The sequence below is a fragment of the Scyliorhinus torazame genome, chromosome 28 (genome assembly GCF_047496885.1).
Source record: "Scyliorhinus torazame isolate Kashiwa2021f chromosome 28, sScyTor2.1, whole genome shotgun sequence".
NCBI classification, from domain to species: Eukaryota; Metazoa; Chordata; class Chondrichthyes; order Carcharhiniformes; family Scyliorhinidae; genus Scyliorhinus; species Scyliorhinus torazame.
In genome coordinates this window covers 4,927,678-4,943,807 of record NC_092734.1, presented here as the reverse complement: position 1 = coordinate 4,943,807, position 16,130 = coordinate 4,927,678, and the positions used below count along the sequence as shown (strand labels likewise).

At 45.9% G+C, this 16,130-nt stretch overlaps 1 protein-coding gene across 6 annotated transcripts in view; it reads left to right on the top strand.

The window, feature by feature from the left end:
- Positions 1-16,130, top strand: part of ccser2a (coiled-coil serine-rich protein 2a) — an 883,756-nt gene that overhangs the window by 782,319 nt on the left and 85,307 nt on the right. The gene's annotated exons all lie outside the window — the stretch shown is intronic.

Here is a 16,130-nt window from a genome sequence, read left to right as displayed (position 1 = left end):
AACGACAGGCTTTGGATTGAATGACTGAAGGTTTCATAAAATTATATCACCTCACTTCTCCAGAATTATCAGCACAGGCACGCATAGTAAAGAATCTAGATTGTAAATGTACAATCTGTTAATGCATGGAAACCAGGTCTGGCATAGAGGGGTTATACACTGAGAATCTATCCCCCAGCTCGGGCCAGAATAATAATTTGGCTTATCCCACAACTTTATAAACCAAAATTCCCCATTACTGTCCAGTTTAATTTTGTTCTGTTACATGGGATTTCTTACTGGGAATTTAGCATTAACAATTCCAGCATTTGATATGTCCACAGCAGCTTTCACCGAGATTGGGGAGAAAGGACTTGTACTAATTAGAGGTAACATAATGGTTTGAGATCAAAAAGGATGTGACTAGCAGAAGCATAGATAAAGAATACAATGGACTGAGTTGGAAGATAAGGGATCCGTTCCGTAAGAGGAATATTCCATGGATCACCAAATACTGGAAGGAAATAGGAAGAAAATCTACAAGTGGGGTTGCAGCCATGAAAAAATCATGGGTGATAGCAAACTGTCAGGAAGAAGATGGAAAAGGAGAAAAGGGAATGGAGTTTAAAGGACTTCCTTCTTAACAAATAAGAAATCCAATAGAAAAATAATTATTGCCGGATTCTTGTAATGGGTAATCAGCCAGAACATGTGGGAGGAGGGTAGGTAAGAATAGAAGAGCATTTTAGTAGTAGCGATCACAAAAAAGTAAGGTTCAAGATATGGGTTGAGTGCAGCAATGGTCGTAGATTGAAAATATCAAATTATGAGGAATGAGAGTGGAATTAATGATAGTCTGAGAGAACTTACTAAAAAGACAAAATCAGAAAAGCAGTCAGAAATCTTTAAAAAGGCAATCAATTGAGTTCAAGAGAAATGTATTGCAATAAAAACACAAGTTAATTATGGTTCACCCTGGATGCATAAAGAACTAAAGGAAAAATTGCCATAGGAAAAGAAAAAATGAAAGAGAGAACAACAAATTGGAATTTAGGAAAGACGTTTTAATAAAACAACTGGAAGGCAAAGAGAAGTCAAATTATCGAGAACTATAAAGAAGTGTTCTAAAAAATAAATTGCCAGGGTGGTGCAGTGGTTAGCACTGCTGCCTCACAGAGCCAAGGACCCGGGTTCAATCCCGGTCCCGGGCCACTGTCCGTGTGGAGTTCGCACATTCTCCCCGTGTCTGCGTGGGTCTCACCCCACAACCCAAAGATGTGCCAGTTAGGTGGATTGACTACTCTAAATTGCTCCTTAATTGAAAAAAAAATAAGTATAAATTGCTGCACAGTAGCAGAGGTGATTAGTGTTGCTGAAAAAAAAGACATGCTCTTCTGCTAGCTCAAAGCTACATATAGTTACACACAAGGGACCTGTCCTTTGCAGGCAAAAGGAACATATCCAGGCATTTTTGCTTTTTTTTACTTAATCAGAAGTGTGGGGGACAATAGTTCCTTGGTGCATTCTCAATGGAAGCGTCTTAACTTACTACATTTGACTTTCCAGCCAATTCACAACCTTTTCTCATGTAGATTGCTCCCTTTGAAATTTGGCATTATTTTGTCCTGTTGAGTGCAAGATGAAAAGCTTCAACAGCATGTCTCTTTCTTCAGCAATGCTGCAATCAATCTGATAAGTTATGAGAGAGCATCCAAAAGAGAAAATTAAAAAACGCATTTATTTCAAAAGACTAAGTCACGCTTAACTCAACTAAGAATTATTTGAATACGAACATATGGAACGAATGAGAGAAGGTAGAGGCACGATGGTTAACACTGCTGCCTCACAGATCCAGGAACCCGTGTCCGATTCTGACCTTGGGTGGATGTCAGTGTGGAGTTTGCACTTTCTCCCCTTGCCTGCGTGGCTTTCCTCCAGGAGCTCCGGTTCTCTTTCCCCCGTACAGGTTGGATGGGTTGGTCATGATCAATTGCCCCTTAGTGTCATTCAGCCCATAAATAAAAGACAGTTATTAAATCCAATCTGGAAATGGGGAGAAGTTTATTTACTCAATAGTTGAAATGTGGACCTCACCACCAGAGGACGAGATTCAGACAAGTTGCCGAGATACTTTCAAAAGAAAACTGGACGCGTATTGAGAGAAATGGGGATAGCAAGATTTGAAGAAAGGCTGAAGAGGTAGATATAATGGGAGATGACCTATGTGGTGCATAAATGGCACCATTAACTGTCTGAACCAAATGGCCCATTTCTCTGCTGTAGGTTCTGTCATCTCCAGATTGAAAATGTATGCCTGAAATTCACATCTGCTTTGCTTCTATATTTTCTGACTTCAAAAATTTTGCGGAATCTTTTCATTGATGGGCTTTATATTCTAACCGGCAGAGTGCACCATACCAGCCCACTAAATAACAAGTTTGCATTTGCTACACCTGAAGATTAAACCTCTTAAAATTTAGAAATTCATATTCTTGACCTTTATTGTGACACATGATTTTGTGTAAGTCATTGCTTGTGTTCAGATATATGTTTCCAAAATTTCTAGAGGTGTTTTTGATGTAGATTTCTAGAGGTGATCCTGCAAGTATTTTTCTATCCTCCCTTGCATAGTTTTATATTTAACTTACGGTTATATACTAATACTTTGCTGCAATGTGAGCACTGTTTGTGTAGCTGGTGCTGTGTCTCGGAAGCAGGGAGTCCCTGGAAATTTCTCAGTAACAGTGAGGAACGGCAGGCGTTCCTGTCAGTCTTTGCATGGATCCCCCAGGAGTGGGTCAGCATTTGCAGGTATGTATCCCACACAGATTCTGAGAAGTGCTGGTTTCGGAGGTTGTATTGTCTGAGTGTGCCCATGGCAGTACGGTAGCACGGTGGTTAGCACTGCTGCTTCATAGCTCCAGGGTCCCGAGTTCGATTCCCGTCTTGGGTCACTGTCTGTGTGGAATCTGCACGTTCTCCCCGTTTCTGCGTGGGTTTCCTCCGGGTGCTCCGGTTTCCTCCCACAAGTCCTGAAAGACGTGCTTGTTGGGTGAATTGGACATTCTGAATTCTCCCTCTGTGTACCCAAACAGGCGCCGGAATGTGGTGACTGGGGGATTTTCACAGTAACTTCATTGCAGTGTTAATGTAAGCTTACTTGTGACAATAATAAAGATTATTATTATTTATAGCCATGAAAGATGCAAAGCAGTGACCTTTCCTCTGTAATGGGATTTCCATCCTGCATACAAATATTTCTAAATTTGTTTTAATAGTAATATTTCCTGCCTGTAGAAAGATGTATCCTATCTAGTGATTAGAAAGCCTTTTTCCTCATTCCCAGTACAAAAATTTCTGTCCCGATCCTCTATCCCCAACCAGTTCACATCTATCCCTGACAACTGTGGTAAATTACCACTGTATTGTTTGGAAGATGTTAGGAAAATTGGATTTTAAACGCAGTGGGCAATTTAAGGGTTAATAGCCTGGAGTTAGAATGTGTTTGTTTAAAAATAATTCTGTTTGCAGAACCTGGGTAGTTTTAGCAGCCAGCAGGTGAAATTGATCAGGGAATGTGCCCATCTGGCCAGCCGTCTACAACCTCCTGGAATCGAAGGCTATCCTCCTCACTATTTACCACCCCCCCTCTTTCTGTTGGGAATTGAAATGCAGCACATGCTGTTTGGGATTGAACAGTAAATGCAAGTTTTATTTACATAAAGTGCTTCTGGGTAATTTTAATACCTATCTTATAGCGGAATTGAACGCAAATTATACAACTCCAATGACTCACTGAGGAGTTACCCTAAACTACAAAAATAGGCATTTATGTAGCACCTTTAGCATAGAAAAACATCCCAATATTACCTCTATTTGTGATCAAAGAAATGTTGACACCAAGACACATAAGGAGTGATTAGGATACTGACCAAAAACTTCATTGAGAGAGATGGGCCTTCGAGAGAAGTGCAGAATTTCATGGCAGGGATTCCAAAGCAAAGGGTTTTAAGCAGCTAGAAGTTGGGAATTGATTGAAATAATCTAGCATGGGGGCCAGAAAAGGGATGTTGTATAGTCGGCGGTTTAGTGGGAATGGCACTGAGGGAGCGCGGGGTGAGTCTTGTGGACAAGCTGAAGTCATAACGGACATGAAGGGAGATAGGAGAGAATCGCAAGGACAATGCAGGTTAGTGCTCATGTCTAACATTCGGGGAAAGCTTAGCTTGGCAGGCAAGAGGAAGGCACAAATGTGATAGGTGAACTGAAGGAGAATTCATCTTGTGTTCTTGATTTTAAGTTCGAGCAGCTTAACTGATTGTGCATCCATCCTGATATGCATTATCTGTTGTACATCAATGCCTGGCATTTCCCCTCCCTATTTTCCATACAAGTTGGCAATGTGTCTGCTTCAAGCTTATCCAGTTCAAACCCCAGCCAAAGACAGGAACATAATGCAAACAGATACTGCTGATCAGTGCTGAGGTGGAGCAGTGCTGCATTTTAAGTGGCACTGGTGAGGGATGAGATGTTAGAGACCTCCTATCTGCCTGCTCCAGTTGCTATGAAGGATCTCAGGAAACTATTCAAAGAGAAGCGTATTATCTTGATGTCCAAATTAACATTCCTGTCTTTAAAAAGAGACAAACTGTTTGCTGCACTTTATTCTGATCAAAATAGTGCTGTGTTTTCCTACCTAACGGGGGCAGCACGGTAGCATTGTGGATAGCACAATTGCTTCACAGCTCCAGGGTCCCAGGGTCACTGTCTGTGCGGAGTCTGCACATCCTCCCCGTGTCTGTGTGGGTTTCCTCCGGGTGCTCCGGTTTCCTCCCACAGTCCAAATATGTGCAGGTTAGATGGATTGGCCATGATAAATTGCCCTTAGTGTCCAAAATTGTCCTTAGTGTTGGGTGGGGTTACTGGGTTATGGGGATCGGGCGGAGGTGTTGACCTTGGGTAGGGTGCTCTTTCCAAGAGCCGGTGCAGACTCGATGGGCCGAATGGCCTCCTGCACTGTAAATTCTATGATAACAGTAATCACTCTGTTTTAACACAGTTCATTTATGTTTGAAGTGCTTTGACATATCTGAGAGATGTCAGCAGATTATAAATGACTAAAGGTCTTTCTTATTTTGTAACAATCAAAAGAAATTTTTAAAAATGAAATACCTGAAGTCAAATTTAAAAGTAGTTTTAAACTTTCTGAAATGCAGCCAGAAATATATGTTTTTAAATTAAATATGATGTCCTAATCAGCATTCCCTCAAGGGATAACTTCACAGAAAGAAAATGAAAAAGTTCGATGAAGTAGAATTCAGTTCCACACGAGCTGGAAAGAACTTCAAACTACAGCTGGCCTCTAACATTTTCAGACTCCTCTCATTTGCTCAGCTTATTACTGACGTACGGCAGTGAGGAGCTCCAGCAAAGCAAGGCCTTCAGTGGCAGGAGAGACTGCTGCAACTTTCTTCTCCAGCCAGCGTAGGTGTGAGTGTCTGTCCCCTATCTCTGCTCAGTATGTTTTAGCAAATATTCAGACATTCTGAGCTGACTATAAGCCCCAGGATCAAAGGAGTGAGATGTCTGATCAAAGAATGTTGAAAGAGAATGCAGGTACTGCATTGCATCGTGAGAGCACAGGCCCTACTGATGCTGTGTAACCCTTTCAAATTCATGGGAACTAGTAGCAGGCGTAGGCCACCTGGCCCCTCGAGCCTGCTCCGCCATTCAATGAGATTATGGCTGATCTTTCGTGGACTCAGCTCCACTTTCCGGCCCGAACACCATAACCCTTAATCCCTTTATTCTTCAAAAAACTATCTATCTTTATCTCAAAAACATTTAATGAAGGAGGCTCAACTGCTTCACTGGGCAAGGAATTCCATAGATTCACAACCCTTTGGGTGAAGAAGTTCCTCCTAAACTCAGTCCTAAATCTACTTCCCCTTATTTTGAGGCTTTGCCCCCGAGTTCTGCTTTCACCCGCCAGTGGAAACAACCTGCCCGCCTCTATCCTATCTATTCCCTTCATAATTTTATATGTTTTTATAAGGTCCCCCCACATCTTTCTAAATTCCAGCGAGTACAGTCCCAGTCTACTCAGCCTCTCCTCGTAATCCAACCCCTTCAGCTCTGGGATTAACCTAGTGAATCTCCTCTGCACACCCTCCAGCGCCAGTATATCCTTTCTCAGGTAAGGAGACCAAATCTGAACACAATACTCCAGATGTGGCCTCACTAACACTAAAATTCAGATCTGTTGAGCAGTTAATGTATCCCCAGTTATTTGGGAAGGCACCAAGTTGGATGGGGAACATCATCTGGACAGCAGTGTGAAAATACTGGACGGGGCATTGGCTTCACTGCTCCAGTGCGCACTCAATGCTGCTTCAGAATAACAAAAACCTGAAAAAAGATGATTTACCGTCCGTTTCCTTGGGTAAGGAATGGTGCAAAGCCAGAAGCGGATGTGGTCTTGGAGCACAAATTTAACCGCAGTGACTGCCAGACACACGGGTGCAGATATTAATTATTGAAAGGCCATCTCAGGATTGATGCCACAAATATTTCTTCAAGCAAAGCATTATTAATACTTTGAATTCTGGGATGGGTAAATGTTGCTCGAAGGCAGTGCATTGCTGTGGCAGATTAATTTGGAGGGCAAAATGAGCTCTCTCATTTCCACTTATCTGAGTTTGTAGAAGAACAGGACTGAGTTTGTAGAAGAACAGGAAGATTAACGTAACATTAATGCAATTGAGGGATTCAGAGGACCATACACATGATATCTCAACTGCTGTAAATTGTGTAACTCTTTATTTCTGTCTCAATTGCTGACTCTTATTGTCAAGCCTTCATTATGAGAAATGTTTTCATGCCTGAAGCTCTATTATACTCAGTGTAGTCAAGGACAGAATTCAGGCTTTAATAAGATGTACCTCTGATGAGAGGAATTAATTTTGCCAGTCCCCTGGAGTTTATAGTAATGAGCAGTCACTGTGCTGGGTTCTTTCGGAATTTTCTGGTAAATTGCTGATCAACCAAGTTTCTTGGCTATCTGGCGATAGAAAAAAAACCTTGCACTGAAATAAGAACCCGAGAGCATTGAAAATAGACACAGCAGTCAGCCATTCAGCCCCTTAAGCCTGCTCCATCATTCAACAGACTATGGCTGATTTATTGATTCCAATTTTCTGCCTGTTCCTCAGAACCCTTCATTCCCTGTCGTGCAAAAGCTGTCATTCAGCCTTGAATATATTCAATGACCCAGCCTCCCGAGTGGTAAATTCCAAATACTCATGGCCATGTGCATGAAGAAATTCCTCCTCATCTCTGTCTCGAATGGATGCCCTTTTATGACCAGATGAGAAGGGGTGAACTGACTCTCCTCTATTCGACCTCCTCGTTGATCACAACAAAAGTTCAAGTTTCTTTTTCACAAGGGTGCGCCGTTTCCAAATCAGAGTGTATTCAACTCCGTATGCTTTGAACAATAAAGAGCCAATCAAATAATTTTTTATTGAATCAAAAATAGATTAAATTTATTAACCATTAAACACGAGAAAAATAATAAAAAGGTGATGTCAGGCATTAGGCAAAGACACACACATAGACATGTGCGTAAGCACAGGAACACACACAGACACGTGTGCAGACGGACGCACATACACAGACACACACACACACAGACTTAAGAAAGGGGAGTTAAGAGTCCAATAAAAAAAGTTACACAATATATGGTTAAGAATCCTTTGATCGTTCTGGATGTGTAGATTCTAAACACTGTGGCTGGTTTGAGTTAGTGGGTTTCTTGGATGCGGCCAGAAATAGAAGATGTTGCAATTGTAATGGGATCTCGGTTCATTAGTGGTTTCTGATACAGTTGGCTTCTCAAACTGGGTGCCATATCCAAAAGAGAGAATGGGAGAGCGCAGCCATCAGCTTCTTTCTTTTGCTGCAGACTTTCCTGACACTGCCTGGGTCACTTACAATCTCTCTATAGCGGCTGGGCAGTCTGGTCTCAAAATACTTTCACCATTGTTTATTTACAAACAGTTTGGCGTGTGCCTGCTTGTGGCAACCATTGTTTCAATATCCAGTCCTTTGCATTTTTAATGTCTCTTGAGACAGTTGTGGATTTCAATGGGTGTCTGGATTATAGGAAGTGCCTCTTTCTACACACTCCCCTGAGGGTGATTTGATTGTTTCTCATCTTCATCTTGGAATGTGGCCTTGCATTTTTAACAAGTTTGCTGGATTTCAATCCAAATTGCAAAATGTACAGTCAGTTAAAAGTTCAAAAATTATATTTTCAAAAATAAGGGGCATTGCCTCATAAGGACCCATTATTCTGAGACTCGGCCTCTTGTTCTGGATTCTCCCATGAGAGGAAACATTCTCGCAGCATCCACCCTGCCCAGTCTCCTTCGAACCCGACATGTTTCGGTAAGACCACCTTTCGTTCTGAACTCCAGTGAGTTGCCATGGGAGTGTCCCTTTGAGAAATGTTTTGTCTTATCACATTGCTTCAGTGATGTCATTGTATGGGTGGAGTTGGGCTGTGGCTCTGAGTTTTACTTTCATTTTAGTTTGGGCTATTTTGTGGGTCTGAGTTTTTTTTGCTTTCGTTTTTCACATTTAGCTGCGGTATTCAGACAGACAAGTATCTTGGCGTCTCTCTCTCTGCATTTTAAAAGCTGTTTCCAGATTACATGATAACTTGAAAAGAAATAACTGCTTTCTGGAAGGAATTCATACCTGATGTTTTGAAAAGGAAACAAGAGTGTATACCAGGTCTTGAGTGCTGTGTGCTGGGCCACACCTTATACCAGGTCTGAGTGCTAAGTACTGGGCCACACCTTTGAAAAGAGTTTTCTGGTTTATGGGATCTTGTTACTAAATTGGAACCATTAAGGGGGGAAATTTATTAAGGGTTATATATAAAGTACTGTAGCTGTGTGGGGTATTTATGTTTGTAGTTGATAAATATGTCTACTGTGTATTTATAAAAGGCTAACAAAATTTGTAGAATAAACTTTGTTTTTGATTGCTTAAGGCCTTTATTGAATGACATTTGGTGTTTTTTATAACTAAAATTAATAAACAGTTGTAGGTCAGGTGAACTCCATGATATACTTTGGAGTTTTTTACACCCTGGCCCATAACAAATTTGTTGCTCGTGGGATAAAAGTGTATCTTTTGTGATTGGGTTGGCTGAGTGAACTTAAAGACAGTGAGGGTCAGCATATCTGTGTTTGCTGTTCAGGTGGTGTAGTCCAGTTTAAGTAGGGAGTGTGTTGTGGACAATGGCTCTTTCAGAGGCTCAGAAGTTTTTGTGGGTGGAGAAGGTCACACGTAGTACCTTACAAACAGAGACTTAAAAAGGGCTTTTCGATTTGGCAGAAACATTGCAGTTAACATTGCCTGATAAAATACGAAAAGAAGATGTAATTGCGGCGGTAGCATTTAAAATTGCCTGAAACACAGTCGGAATCATTGGAAATGGCAAGAATTCAATTACAGATCAAGTAGCTTGAACATGAAAAAGAATAAAAGCAGCTTGAAATGAGGGAAAAAGAAAGACTAGCCCGAGCAGATCAAAAAGAGAGAGAAAGGGAGGTAGAGATCAGGGAAAGAGAAAAGGAGTGAGAAGAAGGGCAAAAAAGAGAGAGACTTTGAACTTCATAAAATGGCCATGAAACGTGACAGTTAGTTAAAATTGGCGGATGCAAAGAGAAAGGTACAGTTTGAGGATAGTGAGAAAGAGCGGCATAGTCTTGGTGGGGATCTGTTTAAATATGTCCAAGCATTGCCAAGGTTTGATGAGAAGGATGTAGACGCCTTTTTCATTTCGTTTGAGAAGGTAGCTAAACAAATGAAATGGCCACAGGACATGCGGATATTACTGATTCAAACAAAGTTGGTAGGTAGAGCTAGTAAAGTATTTGCATCAATATCAGAGGAGGCATCTGGGACGTATGAGGAGGTGAAAAAATCCATTTTGGGTGCAAAAGAACTTTTGCCTGAAGCCTACAGACAAAGGTTTAGAAATTTAAGGAAAGAGTCTGGTCAAACATGCATGGCGTCTCTGTAACCATTGGATTACTTTGGGATTGTACCCACTAAGGAAATGCAGTGACTGATTTGTGCTGAACATCCCACAGAAGACTTAAACGATCAGTTAATCCATTTTTGTGATGTAGGTTAGGAGATCAGTGCTGGCGAGGACACCAGGAAAACTCCCTGCGTTTCTTCCAATAGTGCTGCATAATCTAAATCTCTCCAAACAAGCTAATGTTTTGACTTCCGGTGGGGTGGGCGATCAGGGCGGCCGCAAAGAAAAGAGCTTCCGCCGGTGGCCGCGATTCGCGGAAATCCCCGAGTCTTCGCGCACCCCCCGACTATCGTCGGCCTTTGGGGCCGTCACGAGCAGCCAGCGGGTCCGGTTTAAAAGCCGGCAAAGAACCCCGCGCGGGTGTCGGGCGGCGGGGGCTGAGGTGCCGGGCGCGGCAGGTCAGAGCAGCGGGGGCGGAGCTTCGAAGAGGTCGAGGCGGCAGGCCCGAGCGCCATGTAGGGAGGGTGCTCCATGTCGGATGGCTCCCACCTAGGAAGAAGAAGGTTGAAGCCTGGTCCCAGGTGAATGTAGAGGAGAAAGAAAGAAGATTTATGGAAGTTTGGTAAAAGTTCAAAAAAGAAGAATGTCAGATTGATGAAGGGCAGGAGGGTGAAGGGGGAGAGAGGAGAAAGGAAAGAAGATAAAAAACAATAAGCCGCTAAAAGATGCGAAAAGCAGTGTCAAAGAAAGGAGGAAACGCGGGTTTGCTGCCGAAGGAGAAGATGAGCAAAAGCAAAAGTGTTGACAGGATGGCGGAAGTCGAACTGCAAGGCGGGGCCGCACTACTTACGGTGGAGAAGATGACCGAGCTGATGGTGGTGGAGCTGGAAAAACGTTTGGTGAGGCACATTGAGATCCTGAGGAAAGAGATGGTGGTTGTGGTGAGGTAATTGTTGGAGGAGGCAATCGGCCCGATCAGGGTGGAGGTGGCAAAGGCATTGGCCGAGGTGAGAGAGCAGGGCGAGAAGATGAAGGAGGTGGAGGAGGCCGTGACACGACACAGCGACCAGGTCACCTCGATGGGGGACGAGCTGCGGAGGGTGGTGGAGGTTAACAGAGGGCTCCGTGCAAAGCTGGAAGACTTGGAAAACCGCTCCAAGGCGGCACAATTTGAGAATTGTGGGCTTGCCCGAAGGGACAGAGGGCCCAAGGCCAACGCAATACTTTGCTAAGAAGTTGGCGGAGCTGATGGGGGAGGGTGAGAACCCCACCCTGTACGAGCTAGACCGAGCTCATCGGTCATTAAGGCTGAAGCCCAAAGTGAACGAGCCGCCAAAGGCAGTAATTATCTGCTTTCATAAGTTTTGCATGAAGGAGAAAGTATTAAGCTGGGTGAAGCAGAAGCGTGAAGTGCTGTGGGATGGTACTGCGGTTCGGATCTACCAGGACTGGACGGTGGAGTTGGCAAAAAGACGAGTGGCGTTTGGGCGAGTGAAGGTGGCTTTGTACAAGAAGGGGGTGCGATTTGGTGTGGTGTACCCGGCGAAGTTGAGAGTAACATATAAAGCCAAAGACTTTTATTTTGAGACAGCGGAGGTGGCTGAGGCGTTCGTGAGGGCAGAAGGCTTGGGACAGGCGTGAAGAGCGGAACTGGAAGAGAGACTATGGACTGTGTTTGAGCGGCTGGAAAATGTACAAATGTTACAACTTTCTTTTTACTGATTTGTATTGAAATTTACTTCTCTTTGCATTGTTACAGAGTTCAAGTTAATGGCGCTCTGTGTTGCGACGGTTAAATGTTATGTTAGTGAATTGTAGGTGTTGGATTGTTCGGTTTGTTTTGGTGTTTCTTTCTCTGGGACTGGGTGGAAGGGGGCGAGAGGTATTGGCGGGGGGGGGAGCCACCCGCGCTAGCTAACTAGAGTCAGTTAGTGAACGGGGGTGAGGTGAGAGGAGGACTGCGGACGTTGGAGCCTGGATAGCAGGCTTCAATGGGCCTATGAGGCGAGCAAGAAGGGGTGGAGGGAGGGATGTTGGGGGATGTTTTTGTAGGGGTTCTTGGGAGAAGGGGGGGAAGGGGTTCGATGTTAACAATGGACAGGGGCGGGTATGGGGCAGGGCCCGGTGGTATGGTGATGGTGGATAAGAAAGGTGGGGGGGTGAGAGACCCCCAGTAAGGATAATCACGTGGAACGTGAGAGGGCTAGGAGGTCCGGTCAAGGGTGCTTGCACATCTTAAAAGTTTGAAAGCCGATGTAGCAATGCTGCAGGAGACTCACTTGAGGGTGAAGGACCAGGTGAGACTTAAAAAGGGCTGGGTTAGCCAAGTGTTTCACTCCAGATTTGATGGAAGGGCTCGAGGGGTAGCGGTGCTGGTCAGCAAAAGGGTACGCTTCCAGATGGAGAAGGTGGTGGCAGATCAGGGGGGCAGATATGTGATTGTGACAGGGGCATTGGAGGGGAGATTAGTGGCGCTGTTCAGTGTATACGGTCCCAATTGGGACGATGTGGGATTCGCGAGGAAGGTGTTTGGGGCTATTCCCGACTTAGACACGCATGAGCTGATTGTGGGGGGAGACTGGAACCTGGTGCAGGAGCCAAGGTTGGACAGATCACGGCTGCGTTCGCTGGTCCCATCAGGGGGAGCGAAGGCGCTGGCTGGGCTAATGGTGGAAATGGGAGGGGTGGACCCTTGGAGGTTCCTGCACCCAAGAGAACGGGGGTATTCGTTTTTCTCAGCGGTCCATAAGGTATACTCGCGGATCAACTTTTTTGTGGTGGGGAAGGCTTTGCTGGCTGGAGTCAAGGGGTTGGAATACTCTGCAATTGCAGTGTCAGATCACGCTCCACATTGGGTGGATATGGTGTAGAGAAGGGGGCAGCGCAGAGACCGGGGTGGAAACTGGATGTGGGGCTTTTGGGGAACCAAGTATTCTGTGAGAAAATTGAAAAGGTAATTAAGGAATATGTAGGTTTCAATTGTACAGAGAGATGTTGAAGGCAGTCGTCTGGGAGGCTCTAAAGGCGGTGGTGAGAGGTGAGGTAATTTTGTTTAAGGCCAGGGTGGATAAGGAGGAGAGGTTGGAGCGGCAGAGGGTAATAGATGAGATGTTGGAGGTAGATAGGAGCTATGCAGAGGATGGGGACCCGGCGAAGCTGGAAAAGAGGAAGGAACTAGAGGCGAGCTTCGACCGACTGTCCACCAGGAAGGCGGTGCGCCAACTGAGATGAGCAAGGGGTGGGTGCAGTTTATGAACATGGAGATAAGGCTGTATGTTAGCAGGTCAGCTCCGGAGCGAGGCAGCGGCAAGGGAGATTCTTCAGGTGAAGGATAGGGCAGAGAAGTTGGTGGTGGCCCCAATGCTGATTAACAAGGTTTTTGAAGAGTTTTATGAGAGGTTGTACAAGTCAGAGCCACTCGGAGGAGACCGTGAGATGCAGGAATTTCTCGATGGGTTAGAGTACCTGAGGCTAGGGGAGGGGGACAGGGCTACATTAGAAGGAGCAAAAGTGGAGCAGGAGATAAAGGATGCGATTGGGAGGATGCAGTCGGGGAAGGTGGCAGGGCTGGATGGGTTTCCGGTGGAATATTGTAAACAATTTAAGGATAGGTTGGCACCCCTGATGGTGGGGATGTTTGAGGAGGCGATAGGGAAGGGGGTGTTGCCGCAAACCTTGGGGCAGGCATCGATTTCCCTGTTACTAAAAAAAGATAAGGATCCGACGGAGTGTGGGTCGTATCGGCCCATATCACTTCTGAATGTGGACGTAAAAGTGTTGGCGAAGGTACTGGCGGGTAGGCCGGAGGAGTGCCTCCCGAAGGTAATAGGGGAGGATCAGACGGGAGGCAGCTGTTTTCGAACATTAGGAGGGTTTTGAACGTTGTTATGGCACCAGCGGAAAGAAAGGAAACAGAGGTAGTTGTGGCATTGGACGCCGAGAAGGCGTTTGATCGGGTAGAATGGGGGTACCTGATGGCAGTACTGGAGCGGTTTGGGATTGGACCAAGGTTTGTGAACTGGGTAAAGCTATTATATAAGGAACCGAAGGCGAGTGTCCGCACAAATAATATCAGTTCGAGATATTTCTCTCTCCACCGTGGGACGAGACAGGGGATGTCCTATGTCTCCCCTGCTGTTTGCACTTGAGATTGAGCCGTTGGCCATCGCATTGAGAAGTTCGGGAGCATGGAAAGGAATAGTGCGGGGGGGGGGGTAGAGCATAGGGTGTCCTTATATGCCGACGACTTGCTGCTGTATGTGTCGGAGCCGAGTGCGTCGATAGGAGGAATATTGGAGCTACTGCGGGTATTTGGGTCTTTCTCGGGGTACAAGTTGAACCTGGACAAGAGTGAGTACTTTGTGTTGTCTTGGCCGGGGGTGGGGGCAGGGGTGGGGGGGCTGCCATTCTGTAGAGCAGGGACTCATTTTAGGTATCTGGGGGTGCAGGTTGCCCGGGAGTGGGGGAGGCTTCGCAGGTACAACATCACTAGTTTGGTGGGGAGAGTGAAAGCCGATCTGGCAAGGTGGGACGGCCTTCCTCTGTCACTGGCAGGTCGGGTACAGGCGGTTAAAATGAATGTGTTGCCGCGATTCCTGTTTATTTTTCAATGCCTACCGATTTTCCTGCCAAAGTCTTTTTTCAGGGGGATTGAGGGAAGGATTACCTCATTCATATGGGATGGGAAGGTGGCCAGAGTGAGAAAGGTGCTGCTACAGAGGGGAAGGCAGGCAGGGGGTTTGGGTCTCCCGAACCTGTTGTACTACTACTGGACCGTGAATGTGGAGAAAGTGCGGAGCTGGGTCAGAGGGGTGGATTCTCAGTGGGTCAGAATAGAGGAGCGTTTGTGCAGGGGGTCGTGGCTGAAGGCACTTGCAACAGCGCCGCTCCCGATAGCTCCGGGGAAATATTCAGGGAGTCCGGTAATAATAGCTTCATTGAAAATCTGGAGGCAGTTTCGCCAACACTTCGGGTTGGGGGCAGGGTCAAGGGAAATGCCGATTCGGGGGAACCACAGATTTGAGCCAGGGAGGTGGGATGGAAGTTCTCGGAAATGGGAAGAGAAGGGGGTTAAGACGCTAAAAGATTTGTTTCTTCGGGGTCGGTTTGCAGGATTGAGGGAGCTGGAAGCGAAGTATGGGCTAGAGCAGGGAGAAGTGTTTAGGTACATGCAGGTTCGGGATTTTGCCAGGAAGGAGATACAGAGCTTTCCAGAGGAACCGGCCTCCACATTGCTGGAGGAGGTGTTGACGACAAGGGGACTGGAGAAGGGGGCAGTGTCAGCGGTGTACGGAGCTATTCTGGAAGAGGATAAGGCACCACTGGAAGGGATCAAAGCAAAGTGGGAGGAAGAGCTGGGAGAGGTTATTATAGAGGAGGGGGTCTGGTGTGAGGTGCTCCGGAGAGTGAATGCCTCCACCTCATGTGCGAGGTTGGGGCTGATACAGCTGAAGGTCGTATATAGAGCGCACCTCACGAGGGCGAGGATGAGCCGATTTTTTGAAGGAGTAGAGGATGTGTGTGAGCATTGCGGGGGGGGCGGGCGAATCACGTTCATATGTTTTGGTCCTGTCCAAAGCTAGGGGAGTACTGGAAGGAGGTGTTTAGGGTAATTTCCAAGGTGGTGCGTGTGAAACTGGACCCGGGTCCCCAGGAGGCCATATTCGGGGTGTCGGACCAGCCAGGGTTGGAAACGGGAGCGGAGGCAGATATCATAGCCTTCGCCTCGTTGATCGCCCGAAGGCGGATCCTGCTGGGATGGAGAGCAGCCTCTCCACCCAGTACCCTGGCGTGGCGGGGGGACCTTTTGGAATACTTGACCCTTGAGAAGGTTAAGTTCGAACTGAGGGGAAGCTCGGTGGGGTTCTACAAGTCATGGGCACTATTTATTATGCACTTTCAAGAACTGGATAACATCGAACATTAGTTGGGGGGGGGGGGGTGGGGGGAGGGGGGCTGTGTAGATTAAGGGTGACTATGGGTAATCCCTGATTCCTTTTTGTCATTTGTTTATGTAAACATGTGGGTTGATGTTTGGGGCTTGATGGACGGATGGGATCGTTGTTATTATGGGGATTGACATATCTTGCTGATT